This window comes from Neofelis nebulosa, chromosome 15, assembly GCF_028018385.1.
Source record: "Neofelis nebulosa isolate mNeoNeb1 chromosome 15, mNeoNeb1.pri, whole genome shotgun sequence".
Lineage (NCBI taxonomy): Eukaryota > Metazoa > Chordata > Mammalia > Carnivora > Felidae > Neofelis > Neofelis nebulosa.
This window is the reverse complement of record NC_080796.1, coordinates 2,780,211-2,795,420: the sequence shown is the minus strand read 5'-3', so window position 1 is coordinate 2,795,420 and position 15,210 is coordinate 2,780,211.

Genomic DNA, 15,210 nt, shown 5'->3' with positions numbered 1-15,210 from the left:
AGGCTGCAGCAGACGCCAGCATCTCCCCGCGGGGGCCTCGAGGTCCGCGCAGCCATCGCCGCCGCCGCCGCCGCCGCCGCTGTTGCCTGCGCTGCTGAGACCAGGCTGGAGATGGGTGAGTTGACCCTGGCATCCCAGGGAACCCGCTCCGCAGCCCCTCCATCCATGCCCTCCTCCTGGCCCTCAGCCTCCATCTCCGCGCTCCCGGCACAACCACCCTCCCACAGCGTCAGGGCTCCCACAGCCCACTCCCTCCCTGAGCGTGACCCTTGGGGCAGGAGTGGGAGCCCCGGGCCCGGGGGTTGCGGGCGTGGAGACAGAAAGGTGAGGGTCGGATGCCAGGGAGACTATTGGATGCCAGGGAGACTATAGGGCCCCGGGCCTACAGGGGAACTGCGAACAAAAGGCAGGGGGCTCCGGTGGGCTAATGGGGTGGGGTCCGGAGCCGGGGAGCCTGGCAGGAGCTGGCACCTCTTCTCGCCTAGCTCCGGCCTCCCTTTGGCACCCCTCTCGCCCCACACACCCTTCCCGGGGGGGGCCCCTCCCCCGCGCCGCGTCCCAGGGTGCAGCCTGGCGGCAGTGCCTGGAAGGCGGAAGTGGTGGAGGTGGGGGCGTGAGGCGGGGATGTGGGCCGGGCGCGGGGCCTCAAGGCCCACGATGCCCTGCGCTCGCCCCAGACTCTGCAGGAGCTCGAGATGGGGTGAGAGGCTGTAGCAGACGCCAGTATCTCCCCGCTGGGGCCTCGAGTGCCGCGCAGCCATCGCCGACGCTGCTGCTGTTGCCTCCGCTGCCGAGACCAGGCTGGAGATGGGTGAGTTGACCCTGGCGTCCAGGGTAACCCTAGCCGCAGTCCCTCCATCCCCGCACTCCTGGCCTTCCGCCTCCATCTCTGGGCTCCCGGCCCAACCCCCACCCCGCCAAGCCCTCAGGGCTCACACAGCCCACTCCCTCCCTGAGCGTCACCCTATGGGAGGGAATGGGATCCCCAGAAACAGGGATTGGGGGCATAGAGACAAAGATGTGGGGGCGGGATTCCAGGGAGACTACTGGGCTCTGATGCCCCCTCACCCAACCAGGCTGGCCCTAGGACCTTTCCCAGGCCCTGGAGGGCAAAGCCTCATGCCTTAGATCCCCTCCCTAGGCCTGGGCAGGGGCGTCCCCTAGGCGCTGGGCTCAAAAGGCTCTTTGTGAGCTGTGCCCCCCACTCCCCAAGCCTCCAGCTTGGGGGTCGTGGAACAGGGCGAGGCGGAGGCTGGGACTGTGGCTGCTCGTCTGTACCAGGCAGAGGGGCGTGGGGAGAGCACCCTTAGTCCTTTCGTTGGGGTTGGGGGGGCGTGGCGAGGCTCAGTTGCTTTTCACTGCACTGCAAAGGGTGGGGAAGGGAACCTGGCCGGAGGAGGGCTCTATCAATATCTGCAAATAGTGAGTTCTGGAAGCTGAGTTGGGGAGGGAAGCTTGGATGTAAGTCAGAATGATGACACCTGAGCTGGAGTGCCATGAGAAGCAGAGGTGAGTCTCAGCCAGCCCTAGTAGCTGGAGGTCACGTGACTCTCCTGGCTCTGGAAGACTCCCTAGAAGGCCTGTGGGCAGGAATACTACCCCAGAGAGACCCCTCCATGGCCCCCCAGAACTGGCACTGCCCCATCCCCATAGCACTCCTTGCCACTCCTGGGACACCAGTCCTGACCTGCCTTGATGAGGAGCTGTGGATACTGGCGGGTCACCTCCCCGGGCAGGGCAGGTACTGAAGATCCAGGCCTCCAGGTGCTGAGGAGATAGGCACAGGGTCTTGGGAAAGTTTGGAAGAGGTTCTGCCAGCCCAGGGAGGAGAGAGAAGTTGCTGGAAGAGTTGGCTTGCTCAGAACTAAAGGGAAGGGCACTCTAGGTAGAGGGAATGGCTGGAACAGAGGCTGTGAGATGTGAGCGCCTGGTCGGGGTGGAGTTGTGGAAGGGGGGGCTAGTCAGGTATGGGAGTGACCCATGTGAACGAAGGGAAGGAGGGCCAAGTGGAGGTGAGGTGTCAGGCCATCCCAGCGATCTGGCACAAGCAAGCTCCCAAGGACAGCGAGGAACTGATGGGGCGGCAGTGCTGCCATCTGGCTCAGCAGCCCCTCTGGAGTCTGCCCAGGGTCCCTGCTGTAGTCAGGGCTGCTTGGCCCACATCTGCTGGTGGCTGGACCACCCCAAGCAAGTCTGCTTTCTGAGTCTCAGTGTCCACATCTGCCAAACGGGGAGACTCCTCCACAGGGTTGTGGGGAGATCTGCATGAGGTGATGAGTGTAGGGAGCCCAGCCCCTGAGAAGGCCTCGGGAAATCCTTGGCCGCTGTGCCAGTATGTTTACCTGGAAAATGGGGGCATTGATGTCAGCTGGTGGGCCAGTCTCAATTTACCCTGTGGCGATGAGGATCCTGTGAGGGCTGGATGTGATCCAGGGAAGCCAGGGCTGGGGGCACTGTAAGTCCGTGTGCTCATGCTATTCTGGAAGAAGAGAGAAGCAGTGGGCGGCGACCGGGGTGGGGTGGCCCTCCTTGTGCCCCTATAGGCACCTTAGCCATGGCATTCAATGGACCCTGCTGTGTTCCCCAAGGCCAAAGCCTCTTTTTTCTCCATGCTGCACGATGCACCCCTTCCTCCTAGTCAGCCCTAGGCCTGCACATGGGGGACCAGAGCTCCCTTCCAGAAGGATCTTCAGACACTGAGACCAACAAACACAATATCTTCCTGCGAGGGGCACTGTCATGGGCAGCCGGGTGGAGAGGACACAGACCTTAGCCCCAGGAGAATGGAATCTATTTGGGCAGCAAAACCAGTCGGGCCTCCATGGTCTTGCGTGGCCCTGTGCTGGCTGCTTAGGGGTGTGTGTGGGGGGCCGGGATTGGGGGGATGGGGGACTGGGCGTTGCAATAATTGCACCATGGGACAGTCAAGGGCAGAAGTTAAAAGCAAGGACTCCAGATCCAGTGGCCCAGGTTCAAATCTCAACTCTGCTACTTCTTACTGTGTGAATGTGGACTGGTGACTCTGCCTCTCAGTGCCTCTATTTCCTTGCCTGTAAAATGGGAACAAGGCACACTAGTGCTATTTGAACAGCTTGGTTCTGTTTCTAGTGGGCATTTATGCCCCCTCTTCCAGAATGGGTCTCCCAGTTCACCCCTGCGTCCAGGAAGATTACACAGCCTGCTCCAGTAGGCTATCATCTCCCTCTTGTGTGTGAGTCCCTATAGGCGGGGGCCTGCCTTTCTGTGTCCGTTGCTTGGGCAGGGGGCAATGGTGTGCTGGCAACAGGCCCTCTGGGAGAAAAAGGTACCTGATAAACAGCGTTGGCAGGTTTCCATGGTGTAAATCTTCCAGCAAGGCCTATTTGAGGTTACCAACAGCTTAACCATCTCGCAGTGGGAGCTGGTCCATGCCAGCTTTAGCACCCAGGCATTCAGTAGGTGCTTAATAAATGATGGTTGAATAAGGAGAGAAGGCTCCAGAGACTTGGAGAGCTGCCAGGCCATACTGTAGCTGAGAGAGGGAGGCATCCGACAGGCTGAGGCCAGGAAAAGAGACCACTCTGAATAAGTAACCCATGGTGAGATGGAGGGCAGAGGGGAAGGAGGACTGGTGGCCTCCCTTCCTGGGAACCTCTGCACCTCTGACCCTGCGTCACTTCTGTGCTGGATCCTCTTGACCTTAGCCTGGTTTGGGCTGTCTGCACAGCATGACCTAACTGGATCCCAAACATTAACCTGACAGAGCTCTGAGAAAGGGTCCAGACGGGTCTCAAATGTCAGATTCTATTCCCTTGCTTATGCTGTTCCCTCTGCCTGAATGTCTGTTCCACCCACTTCTTCCTATGTGCCCTGAAACTCTGTCACCCTTCAAAAGCCTCCACCCCAAATCCCACAGACCCTCCTCCCCTTCTGCTGTTTCTCTGGCCTTACAGCCCCTCTCTTGTGCACCCTGCCTGCCCATAAAAATATTAGTAGCTAACATTGCATCTGGACAACAACCTGTGATAGAGGTACTGTGATAATCCCTTTTGCAGATGGGGCAATGGAGGCTCTGTCTTGTCTGAAAGTATGCATGGTATAATTTCAATTCTTGTAAACTTATGAAGGGCTGTTTTGTGACCCAGTATATGATCTATCTTGGAGAATGTTCCATGTGCACTCGAGAAGAAAGTATATTCTGTTGCTTTGGGATGCAGAGTTCTAAATATATCTGTCAAGTCCATCTGATCCAATGTATCATTCAGGGCCCTTGTTTCTTTATTGACTGTGTGTCTAGATGATCTATCCATTTCTGTAAGTGGTGTGTTAAAGTCCCCTGCAATGACCACATTCTTATCAATAAGGTTGCTTATGTTTATGAGTAACTGTTTTATATATCTGGGGGCTCCGGTATTTGGCGCATAGACATTTATAATTGTTAGCTCTTCCTGATGGATAGACCCTGTAATTATTATATAATGCCCTTCTTCATCTCTTGTTACAGCCTTTAATTTAAAGTCTAGTTTGTCTGATATAAGTATGGCTACTCCAGCTTTCTTTTGGCTTCCAGTAGCATGATAAATAGTTCTCCATCCCCTCACTCTCAATCTAAAGGTGTCCTCAGATCTCAAATGAGTCTCTTGTAGACAGCAAATAGATGGGTCTTGTTTTTTTATCCATTCTGATACCCTATGTCTTTTGGTTGGCGCATTTAATCCATTTACATTCAGTGTTATTATAGAAAGATACGGGTTTAGAGTCATTGTGATGTCTGTATGTTTTATGCTTGTAGTGATGTCTCTGGTACTTTGTCTCACAGGATCCCCCTTAGGATCTCTTGTAGGGCTGGTTTCGTGGTGACAAATTCCTTCAGTTTTTGTTTGTTTGGGAAGATCTTTATCTCTCCTTCTATTCTAAATGACAGACTTGCTGGATAAAGGATTCTCGGCTGCATATTTTTTCTGTTTAGCACACTGAAGATATCGTGCCAAGCCTTTCTGGCCTGCCAAGTTTCAAAGGAGAGATCAGTCACGAGTCTTATAGGTCTCCCTTTATATGTGAGGGCACGTTTATCCCTTGCTGCTTTCAGAATTTTCTCTTTATCCTTGTATTTTGCCAGTTTCACTATGATATGTCGTGCAGAAGATCGATTCAAGTTACGTCTGAAGGGAGTTCTCTGTGCCTCTTGGATTTCAATGCCTTTTTCCTTCCCCAGTTCAGGGAAGTTCTCAGCTATAATTTCTTCAAGTACCCCTTCAGCACCTTTCCCTCTGTCTTCCTCCTCTGGGATACCAATTATGCGTATATTATTTCTTTTTAGTGTATCACTTAGTTCTCTAATTTTCCCCTCATACTCCTGGATTTTTTTATCTCTCTTTCTTTCAGCTTCCTCTTTCTCCATAACTTTATCTTCTAGTTCACCTATTCTCTCCTCTGCCTCTTCAATCCGAGCCGTGGTGGTTTCCATTTTGTTTTGCATTTCGTTTAAAGCGTTTTTCAGCTCCTCATGACTGTTCCTTAGTCCCTTGATCTCTGTAGCAAGAGATTCTCTGCTGTCCTGTATACTGTTTTCAAGCCCAGCGATTAATTTTATGACTATTATTCTAAATTCACTTTCTGTTATATTATTTAAATCCTTTTTTGATCAGTTCATTAGCTGTTGTTATTTCCTGGAGATTCTTCTGAGGGGAATTCTTCCGTTTGGTCATTTTGGACAGTCCCTGGAGTGGTGAGGACCCGTAGGGCACTTCCCCCGTGCTGTGGTGTATAACTGGAGTTGGTGGGCGGGGCCGCAGTCCGACCTGATGTCTGCCCCCAGCCCACCGCTGGGGCCACAGTCAGACTGGTGTGTGCCTTCTCTTCCCCTCTCCTAGGGGCGGGATTCACTGTGGGGTGGTGTGGCCCGTCTGGTCTACTTGCACACTGCCAGGCTTGTGGTGCTGGGGAGCTGGCGTATTAGCTGGGGTGGGTAGGCAAGGTGCACGGGGGCGGGAGGGGCAGGCTTAGCTCGCTTCTCTTTAGGTGATCCACTTCAGGAGGGGCCCTGTGGCAGCGGGAGGGAGTCAGATCCGCTGCCGGAGGTTTGGCTCCGCAGAAGCACAGAGTTGGGTGTTTGCGCGGAGCGAGCAAGTTCCCTGGCAGGAACTGGTTCTCTTTGGGATTTTGGCTGGGGGATGGGCGGGGGAGATGGCGCTGGCGAGCGCCTTTGTTCCCCGCCAAGCTGAGCTCTGCCGTCCGGGGGCTCAGCAGCTCTCCCTCCCTTTGTCCTCCAGCCTTCCCGCTTTCTGAGCAGAGCTGTTAACTTCTGACCTCCCAGACGCTAAGTCGCGCTTGCTGTCGGAACACAGTCCGTCCGGCCCCTCCGCTTTTGCCAGCCCGACTCGGGGGCTCTGCTTGGCCGGCGAGCCGCCCCTCCGCCCCGGCTCCCTCCCGCCAGTCCGTGGAGCGCGCACCGCCTCGCCGCCCTTCCTACCCTCTTCCGTGGGCCTCTCGTCTGCGCTTGGCTCCGGAGACTCCGTTCTGCTAATCCTCTGGCGGTTTTCTGGGTTCTTTAGGCAGGTGTAGGTGGAATCTAAGTGATCAGCAGGACGCGCGGTGAGCCCAGCGTCCTCCTACGCCGCCATCTTCCGGAACTCTCCGAGGCTCTGTCTTGTTATCGACCACCCATCCTTTGCCTCTCGGCTTGAGCATCCATTCGTTGTGCAGAGAGGCTCCTTGCTGTGGGCTGGGCAGAGCACCACTTCTCTTTCTTCAGTGTGTTTGCTGTGGCGTGTTCCACTAGACCGTGAGTTCCCTATCCTATAGGAGCTTGAATGAATGAAAGAATGAATGAATGAGTGAATGACTTTCAGCCCCAGGGAGCATCCCTGTTCTTTTACCCATTCCTCCTCCCTTTCCATCCCTGTGGGAGGAGACTGACCCTCCAGAGGGCATCCTGACACCATGGAGGGATGGTCACAGGGACCCTGCTTAGCCACACCTGCCAGAAGGGAAGGGGAAGTGAGGCTTTGGGCGGGGCTGAAAGCAGGCATGGTAGAAGGGTAGTGGACCACCCTCCTGTGGTCTCGAGTGGGGCTGACATGGGCCCACAGCACTGCCTGTAACCCAGGAAGTTAACGGGGTCCCAAAATACTTTTTCTTGCACCGCCCCATGTGGAAATTCCCCTGTTGGCCCACTTATTTTTGTTTTATCTAGAAAAATAAAGTTGGAAACAATCATTCACACACCCTAATTACTCCATTGCTTTACGAATTTAGAGCCTGTTTGGCTCTAGACTTTGGCTCCTGCTGAAGGAGGAATCCCCTGGGAGGGGCAGGGTGAGGGCCAAGGCAGGAGACCAGAGCTTGCTCTGACGCTGGGGCCTCCTCGGGGTCTGCCCTCCAGTTGCCCTCTCCTAGCAGGCTGGGAACTTCCCAGAAGCAGCAGCCCAGATGGGGGTCTGAGCAAGGGAGGGTGGCCAGAGGCAGACTCCAGGATTCTGGTTGACTGGGGCCCATAAAGGATGACTTCCCAGGCTCAACCTCTGAGTCATAATAATTTGCTGCTATTTATCGAGCACTTACTATGTGCTCGGCGCTGGGCCAAGCACTTTGTCGGCATCATTTCAGCTATGCCTGCTAACTTCCCTTGAAGCAGGTACTATTATTCTCCCCTTTTGGCAGTTTGAGTGTGCCTGGGGCCCGGGGCACAGGGCCGGGAAGTGGTGGGGCTGGGATTGTATCCAGCCTAAAGGACCCCCATAGCCCGATGGGGCCCCTTGGATAGGCGCCTCAGTCACTCAAAAGGGAACGGTCTCTGAAGCCTGGACGCCCAAGACAACCACGTCACTGGTGTCCTGGCCTCCAGGCCACCCTCCTTGTGGCCCTGATTGCCACTCCTTTCTTCCCCATAGTCCTGGGCTCTGTCTATGGAAGCCCCATGTGGCCTCACCTGGGTGGCCTGGGGGAAAATACAGACTTCCTAGGCCCTGCCACACCCCGCTGAGTCAGAGTCCCACTACGGGAGAGGGGGCTGGAAACCCAGATTTTAAAATGTTGTCCTGGGGATACAGAGGCTTGCAGACTCCCAGAACCACTGCCCGGCCCAGTGGAGTTCAGGCTGCTTTAAGAGACTCCCTTGCCCTTAACCCAGATCCGTATGACCCTGCCCCCGCTTGTGTTCTCAGCCTCTGCCCCCTGCTACCCTAACCCAGCTCTGCACACACCACACCACACTGACCCCCCACGCCCCAATTTGCCTTTATCCAGGCACCTGCTGCTGTTCCCTTCTGGAAACAGGTCGCAGCTGGCCACAGACCCCACAGAGCTTGTTTAATACTCTGGGCAGGTCGGGGGCGCCTGGGTGGCGCAGTCGGTTAAGCGTCCGACTTCAGCCAGGTCACGATCTCACGGTCCGTGGGTTCGAGCCCCGCGTCAGGCTCTGGGCCGATGGCTCGGAGCCTGGAGCCTGTTTCCGATTCTGTGTCTCCCTCTCTCTCTGCCCCTCCCCCGTTCATGCTCTGTCTCTCTCTGTCCCAAAAATAAATAAAAAATGTTGAAAAAAAAAAAATTAAAAAAAAAAAAATACTCTGGGCAGGTCGATCGTGGCCCCACTCTTGCTAACCCGGGCCTGGCACACAGCATGGGGGAATCATGGTGGGTGAGCGATGGTGGCCGGGGAAGGCGGAACAAGGGAGGGCTGCCCATGACACGTGGGGCTTCTAGGCTGGGCACACAGGCACTCTCTGGGGGCCGGCACGTTGCCTAACATGCAAAAGGCATTTGATGACTGTTTCTTAACTGCTTAATGAATGGTGCTGGGTCGTGTGACAGGTGAGGGCCACTTCCAGAAGCAGTGCAGATTGGCCGGTTTAGGCAAAAGATGGAGAAGGTGCCTTCCGGGCCATCTCTGAGGACCGTGAATATTAATGGTCCGAACTCATTTATGGCTTGGATGGGAGTGAGGGGCTGGTGCTTTCTTGCTTGATTTCATTTCAGTATCTCAGGAGCCCTGGGAGGGGGTGCTGATGTAATCCTTATTTCGTTCAATGGAAACTGAGCCCTAGACAGGTGACTTAGTAGGGTCACACAGCTGGGAGGGGTCCTGCAGAACGGAGCCTTGCCCATTGTGTGAAAAAAAAAAATAAATGAGTCTGCACTCTACAGTTTCTGAAGCAGTAACACATTATCTCAGTTGGTTCTAGCTGTGGCTTGGAGGTGTGGCTCTACATTTTCACCTATGCCCACATCCCAGGGTCAGAAAACCTGCATCCAGGGGCCTTCTGTGTCTGTGGTGGTGGGAAGAGATCCTGCCTCCGGGCTGGCAGGAGAGAGAAACAAAGAGGCAGTGTTGAGGGCTCTGGCACATAGTAGGTGTTTGGGAACCCCTGTGGTCAGTTCAGGCAGAGCCAGCTCTGGTCCCATCTGGACCTTGGAACAGCCCAGATCAGTCTCCAGTCTTTGAGCCAAGGCCCACAGGGTGTGGATGACGGGTCCAAGGTTATACCTGCCATAAGGACTAGAGCAGAGGGTGTGAGGCTCCTCCACCAAGGCGGAGAGGTCCAGGGAATGGGGCAGGGGCATTCTGTGTGTGCGGGATGACCTCTGTCAGAGCCATTAAACCACAGAGCCTGGCCCCAAAGGGCCCCCAGGCAAACCCCCTCTCAGGGGTGTCCAGGACTGCTGTGGGGCCTGGCATATTATTGCTGTCACGGAAGTTCAGGGCCATACCTGAGTAGGGGCAGTGGTCCTACAGCCACCAGTGGGGGATGTAACAGACTCTGTGGTCTGCCTCCAGGCACTGGCATGTGGGGAGGGTGAAATGCACCAGCACCCCATCCAGACTAGAATCCAGGTGCTGGCTTCCCCCACACACACCTCCGCCACCCCCGCCCCGCCCCGCCCCGCCCTGCCGCTGGGCTTTTGCAGTTGCTATCCCTCTGTCTGCAGTGGCCTTCCCCTCCTCTCCTGGCAGGTGCTGGATCATCCTTTAAGACCCCACCAGGAAGCCCTGCCTGACTCCAACCCCAAGGGCCAGGCTGACCCACCCTGACAGGATTTCCATCTGGCTGCTCCACAAGATGCTGAGAACCTTGAGGGCCTGGTCTGAGATGCCAGTGGAGTGGACAGGGAAAACAGCTGTAAGGCGCAGCCCAGTTCAGGCAACTGTCCCTGCAGCCCAGAGAGGAGACCACGCTGGGGAGCTAGCCAAACACGTCCATTTCACAGAGGAAACATTGAAGGCCCGAGGTGCTTGGGACTGACCCAGAGCACCCTGGGGAGTGGTTGGTAGTCCCTTTGTGGCTTGTAAGAGGAGAGCCCAGGGCTATGTGGCCGTACCCCTCCCCCACTCCGGTCCCCGGCTGGAACATTTGTCTGCAGGATCCAGGTCAGGTCTGAGGGGGATGGGAAGAAGCCCAGGAGAGCAAAGTCCCCAGGGCTCAGGTCTGCACTAGGTCTTCCCATGTGGAGGACAAAGCTCCTTAGAGAAAAGGCTTGCTGTCCAAAAGCTGGCAGGAAATCCACATCGATAGCTCATTCTAGCAAGAAGGTGCACGGGAAAAAAAGCCTGTGAGAACTTAGGCCCAAATGTTAGGCCAGGGATGGTGGGTGATATTACCCTTCTTTCGCTGTGATTTTCACATTTCCTAGGTTGTAGGTGAAACCTTTATAGCCAGAAAAATGAAGTTACCATGTAAAGGAGAGAGGTCTAAGAAAAGGTGCCCTGAGAGCAGCCAGCTCCCCATTCATGAGACTCTGGGGTCACCAAGTGTCAGTGGCTTCCAGAGGGACCCTGGCCCCGGGCCCATCCCCCAGAACAGGCGTGCCTGGGGCAGACAGCTTAGCCTATGTGTCTCTCTTTCTCGGGATTGGGGTCAGAGAGAGTCCAGACCTGGGACTACTGGGATGTAGCACACCCAGAATTCCATTCAAACCTCTGCTGTCCTTTCTGTCGTGTGGGTTAGGCCTCAGGGCCCTCGCCTTCCCACCTCCACCTGGAAAGCCACCCCACCCCAGGCTGCCCTCTGCCCCTCCCAGCCAGAGGTGGCCCTAAGGCTATTTGCTTCACCTCCATCTGGGTGCCCAGGTGGGTGTGTAGCACTGTTGACTGCCTTCCTTACTGACTCCGGCCCCGAAGTGCCTTTCCAGGGGGTCTTCCTACAATGTAGTCAAGTTCGACCTCGTGGAAATGGTCTTTGGAATCACAGCTGAGCCTTGATCCTGGGTGAGGATTCGATCTCCATCTCCCCCATATACCTAGTACAGAGCACCCATTCATTCGATCAGCTATTATTCAGCCAAGTGCCAGGGCCCAGGCTAGGTGCCAGGGGCACAGATCTGCTAACTTGAGGATGTGACGTGTCTGTGTTTTTGAGCACGTGTTTTGTGCACATCACCTGCACGCACACACAGCGTGAGCATCTCTGTCATATGTGAACTCTTGTCTTTGAGGCTGTGACAGTGTGTAATCCTGCTGGGACTCTGGGCACACCTGGTTAATTCATTCTGCAAGTGTTTAACAGACACCCACTAAGGAAGTACCAGGCTCTGACCCCAAAGAAAAATGACCCAAGGTCTCTGTCCTCGGGAAGTGCCATCTTGGGGGCTGTCGCCGTGCGGACTCGTGGGGGCAGAAGCCAGCAGGGCTGGGGGTGGTCAGAAACGTGGTCCTGGAGACACAGGGAAGAGTGGGGAAGAGTGTTCCTGCCCAGCTGTGAGTATGATCTCCAGTATCCCCTTCAGCCCAGTGACCTGGGGCCTGGGACAGGCCTCCCCAGCTATTTTCATGCCCTAAAGCAGCCCTGAAGGCCGACGGAACTGGAGCTTCAGGTGGTGACCTGTGGGCCCCGACTGCTGGGGGCTGGGAGAGAATACAGGGAATGAAAATGAAGCATGTGGGCTGGAGAAACTGCCTGGGCTGCAGACCTTTCTGAGAGGCGAACTTGGGGACCAGGCACCAGAACACAGCACCTGGAAAGTAGAACCCCATGATCCAGACCAGAGAAGCGGGATCACGGAACTCAGAGGAGGAAGATGGAGCAGCAGACCTAGAATGTGGGCCTTCTAGAACCTGGAACACTCAAGTCAGCCAGAAGCTGGAAGATCCAGTCTGTGCCCCTGATGGTCAGTGGGGGAAACTGAGGTCTGGCAAGAACGGGGAGGTCTTGAGCATTGGTGAGCTGCAGTGGCATGCACGTGGTCTCTGCTGAGCCAGGACCTCTCCACAGCTCGCTGCTGCCTGACCTGGTGCGAGTCCTGTCCCCTCTGAAAACCTCAGTTTCCCCCTCTGTGAAATGGTCACGTGATGGTGAGACAAGATGGAGCACTTCACCTGGTGCTCAGGCTCTCCCGGCAAGCTTAGTGGCATTGCTAAGGCCTGGACCCTGGCCACTTGACTCCTGAATGACTCTGTCCCCTTGTGGTGATGGTCTGGTCACTGCTGTTCCTTTCTCTTCTTTCTCACACTCAGTGGGACATTTGGGCACTTGCGGCCCTTTTCTGGAATGCTCTCGGGATCTAGCAGAGGGAAAAGACTAATCAGAGGAGCAAGAACAGACTGACGGCTCCATATGAAGGAGCAGGGGCCCGGTGCCTACAGCCCTGCATGGTGCCCTGTGCCATTTGGTGAGGGCTTCTTGAGTGTCCCCCGGTGGAGACAGTCGGGTCCTGAGCCGAGGGCACCACGGACCCTCGAAGGCAGGGGTGGGCAGAGGTGCATTGGGAAGGGAAAAGAGAAAGGGCTCATTGTTCCAGCTACACGGAGGCTCCCCAGGCGCACCTGCTCCAGGCCACCTCTCCTGAAGGAGGTGGAATACCTTGATCGGGCTCCCAGAGAGCCGGAGCTGTAGGATCTGGGCCAGGAGCAGCCTGGTCACTTCCCCAGATCCCCGTGAGGCGGCATTACCAGCCCCCGCTTTTCTGCCTCCAAGAGAGTAGGATTCCAGAGTTGGGGGCGGGGGGCAGAGCAAGGGTCCCAGCCCATCCTTTGAGCCAGCAGCAGCCGGGCATGGTGCCAGGCACTGATGGGGTGAACCAGGGGTGAACTGAGCACCCAGAGGTGAACTGAGATCCCTTCCTGTTTCCCCTCCTTCCTTGCCGGTCTCCTCCGGACCATCAGCCGTCCTGCTCAGAGCGCTTTGAAGGCTGGAGCCCTTCCCCATGTCTCCGCTCTCCACCACTTCCCTCCCATTGTGGGGGACCTGTCGAGTTCCTGTACATGAGCCACCTCATCGGGGTGTGCCTTGCCCAGGCAGGACTAGACTTTTTACAACCCCCGACCAGTTGTGAGAGCCCAGCAGCACTGACTGCAGGTGCAGGTATGTGGATTTGGGGGCGGAGGGGGGGCTGTCGTCAGCACCTCCTTTGTATCAGGGTCTGTCCTGGGGCCCCAGGAGAGTTGGTCAGCACTGTACAGTTTAGGGTGAGGAGCCCTGATGTGCAGGCCAGGGGTGAGGGAGCTCAGTCCTTCGTCAGTCGGGGAATTGCAGTTCAGCTGAGCCTACCTGGGCAGGGAGTGAAAGATTACACAGAAACTTGGAGCCTCCTAGAGGATTTGGACTTTATCCTGGGAGCAGGTGTTCCAAGCTGAGAGGGACAACATCAGATGTGGCTTTTGCTTGGCTCCTGGGGCTGAAGCCAGGAGCCCCTTCCCTGGCAAGGCTCCTGCTGTTGTCCAGGTGAGCGGGGATGGTGGCGCAGGCAGCATGGGACAGTGGCACAGGGGGCCGGGTGGGATGACAAGTACCTGGGCATCGAAGAGATGTGCCTGGCGATGGGGAGCTCGAGGTCAACGAGAAGCCAGATTCAGGATGACTGCCGGGCTCCTGGCCTGGGAGACTGGGTGGATGGTCACATCTCGGGTTATCAGCTCAGGTTTTGGGAAACAGTATTTGAGCGAGTTCTTTGTGCCTGGTTTTGCGGCGGAGGGTCCCAGGCAGGATGGGAGCCGACTCTGAGCCCAGGCCTCTGCCCTCCAGCTTGGCCCAGACCCCGCCTGGTCTGCTCCTCTCTCTCCCTTCACCCTACAGGCACTTTAGCCTCTTGAGTGCATGGCTGCACTTCACAACTGTGCCCTGTACACATGGGCGAGCGCCACTCCACTCCTGCTGCCTGGGTACACAGGGACTGTCCTCTGCCCCAGCACGCTGACCCTGTGCATTGATGTGTCTCATCCACTCGCTGTGCAAGGGCATCTCCCCCAGGCCGCAAGGCTCAGCTCCTGGAACAAAGCCTCTCCGCACTACAGCTTGAATCTGTCACCCTCCTGGCCCTGTGCTGGAGCAGGCTCCAAGAGGACAGAAGAGGGCTGGGGCCCACCCTCCCCTCCCCTCTCCCACCTCAGGCCTGTGGGCTAGAGATGGAGTTGAAGCTCCGTGCTGAAGTGGCCCTTTGCACATTGTCCCCCTGGAGGATGGGGGAGCCTGGTGGGAGGGGCTGGCACTGCCAGACACCCTGTGCTGATCTCAGTGGCAGTGCGGATCCAGATGGGGAGTGCGGGGAGTGGGGGGTGCGGGTTCTCTGGGGCTGGGATCAGGGGAGAACACCCTGCCATGTATGGGCTCGCACTGGCCGGGCCTGCCACCCCACACTAGATGGTACTTGTCATCACTTCTCAGGCAAGGTGTGTCTTCAGACACCAGTTGTTTAGGGAGTGTCTGCTCGGGGCCAGGCTTTGTTCTAGGGGGTGGGGCTCCACTGTGACCGGTGACCGCTGACTGAGGCTGGCAGGCTTAAGATGACCCTGTTCTGTTGACACTCTGAGCGCCAGGGTGTGGGTGGAGGAGACAGACCACGAACAGGTAAACAAGGAGACTGCTAGCTTCCGCTGTGAGTGCTGGGGAGCAGAAGACCTGGGCAGGGGACAGCCGCTGTAGCTGGAGGGCCAGGAGGGCCCCTCTGAGCAGGCAGCCACATTCCAGGCCAAGGAGCAGCCAGTGGGAGGACACTGAGACGGAAAGGTGGAGACTGTGACTGGAGCCGAGTGGACGAGGGCGGCGAGGGCAGCAAAGATTTGAGGACCAGATTGGTGGGGTCTGTGGGCCCAGAGAGGAGGTTGGATTTCATTCTGAGGGAGACTAGTGTGCAGTGGGGTCGAGGGGAGGGTCTTGTGGGAGGAGGTTGGGTGGGGTGGGGGGAGGGGGGATGTGCCCTGGTGGGAACTTTGCAGTGATAAATTTGTGGGGCCCAGTGCCAAATGAAAATGTAGGCCCTGAGGGGTGCCTGGGTGTCTCAGTGGTTTAAGCATACGACTCT